Source organism: Octopus bimaculoides, chromosome 1 (assembly GCF_001194135.2).
Source record: "Octopus bimaculoides isolate UCB-OBI-ISO-001 chromosome 1, ASM119413v2, whole genome shotgun sequence".
NCBI lineage: Eukaryota > Metazoa > Mollusca > Cephalopoda > Octopoda > Octopodidae > Octopus > Octopus bimaculoides.
The window spans coordinates 132,072,707-132,075,056 of record NC_068981.1 but is presented as its reverse complement, the minus strand read 5'-3'; positions in this window follow the sequence as shown (position 1 = coordinate 132,075,056).

Sequence of the window (2,350 nt, the reverse complement as noted above, 5' to 3'; positions counted from 1 at the left end):
TATATATATATATATATATATATATGACGGGCTTCTTTCAGTTTCCATCTACCAAATCCACTCACAAGGCTTTGGACGGCCCGAGGCTATAGAAGAAGACACTTGCCCATGGTACCACGCAGTGGGACTGAACCCGGAACCATGTGGTTCGTAAGCAAGCTACTTACCACACAGCCACTCCTGCACCTATACATATAAGTATTTCAAAATATAAAAAATGGGATTCTTAATACTACAATCTTAAAATAAAGTAAACAAGTTTGTTTAATAATCCAATTTTTCACCTTTCCAATGAAGGGTTTGGTGGGGATTACTTGCTTTTATAAATAACTTCATGTTAATTTTTGTCTTAATTTAAATTATTCAATAAAATATAGCCACTTGTGACTGTCTCTATGAATCATAGGGCAATTCAGAAAAGGTACAATTTTAAGTGATTATATTTTATATTACTTTTAATTTTAATAGCAATGAAGTTATATATGTCATTGACCATTGTTAATTAAATCAAATTTATTACATAACACAAGTGTCTATTTTTCATTTCAATTAACAATTATTATTTTCATTAACTCAAGATCTAGGTGACTTAAGGTGAGCCTGGTCACTGAAGATTTTGGGGTCTTGCAATTTGTTATTGTTTGGTGAGCAATGTTGCAAATTCAAGATGATTATATTGTAGTTGTTGTTCCCTGTTATGAAATCAATAATTTTTTGCTTATAAAAATACATATAATTTATTAATAATTGCAAGAAAATAAATTCGCATAAAAAATAACTTTATCTAAAATTACAAATTCACTTGATAGAATATAGACATTTCTGGCTGTGTCTCTATGAGCAGTATTGAAGTCATGTCGTAAGGCTGTTCAGAAAAGGTATTTGTCTAATTAATAAAGTAATTTTTAATATGCTATTGCACTTAAATAAGTTTAACTTTTATTATTAATTTTCTCTTTCAGCCTTAATTGCTTTTTCTTTTGCTGATTTCTTTTTAGTTGCTTTCATTTTTCTTTTTAATTATTTAATCAAGCTAGTTCACAAATGTGTTAATATGCTTCAGATATACACATCTAATTTTATTGGGGAAAGAATATAGTCATTTTTTACTGTCTCTATGAGCATACCTGAAGGCACATAGTAAGGCTGTCCAGAAAAGGCATTACTATAAAGTAATTAAATTCTAAACTTATTATTTAACATCGAAGTTAATTTAAAGAGGCTTTCATATATCAATTTTTGTATTATGGGAATGTACGTAATTTTCACTTGTGTGTATGTGATATGCTTTCATAATTACCGTTGTATTGAATCATTATTGATAGATCTAGATCAGCAGCAGTCATTGCTGTTATCACCAACTCAAAATCTAGGTTACTTAAGGTGAGCCTGGTAACTGATGGCTTTGGGGTCTTGTTGTTTGTAAGTGAAACCTTCAAGATGGTAAAATTCTCTGTCATTAATTTGGTGTGGATGGGTAATGCTAGAATGAGTTAATGTAAATAAAGTGCTCTTCAAATACTAATCTTATTTTTATCTTAAATTATTAATTAGCATAATAGCATAGCCTGGAAAAAACATGAATTACATGGAAAAATTTGAGCAAGAGAAATAATATTCTTAAGATTACGTTTATATATTCGTTTTACAAGATTCTGGATGTGAAATCGTGTTGAAACAGGTATTGTTGTATTTGGGGATGGTCATGTTGCCAGTTTAGCCAATAAAAACACACGCACTATATATAGTGCGTGTGTTTTTATTGGCTGAACTTTACCAGATCTAACAACTTGTCCTGAACTTTTCCAAGTGTAATTACTTGTCCTATACTTTTCCAGGTTTATAATCTTAAGAATATTATTTCTCTTGCTTGCATTTTTCCATGTAATAGAAATTGGATGGTATGGACTTGCAAAATGAAACTATTATAATAGTAGAAATAACCAAGAGCCATTTCTCTGAGGTAATACAATAAACGGTGGTGCATCAGCATGGCTGCAGCTCTGAGCTGAAACTATAAAAAAAAAAAAAGAATCAATGCAGGACAGAGTATTTGGTGGTATTGAATGCACAAGCAGTTCATGACCAAACATTTCTCTTGTCTTTAATTAAACAATATTCTTTCAAAGAATACATTATATTCAAAGGGTGGCACATGTACAATACCATTGATGAAATAAATGGTAGTATTTATGAACACTCAGTTATTATACATAATCAGAAGTTTTGATCTAGATGATGAGATTCACAGAAAGTACACTGAACTTTAATAGAATCATGTGAAAAGAAAATGAAAAAGATATGCTTCAGGTCTATATTTTCAAACTTCTATGGTGTGAGAAAATGAAGT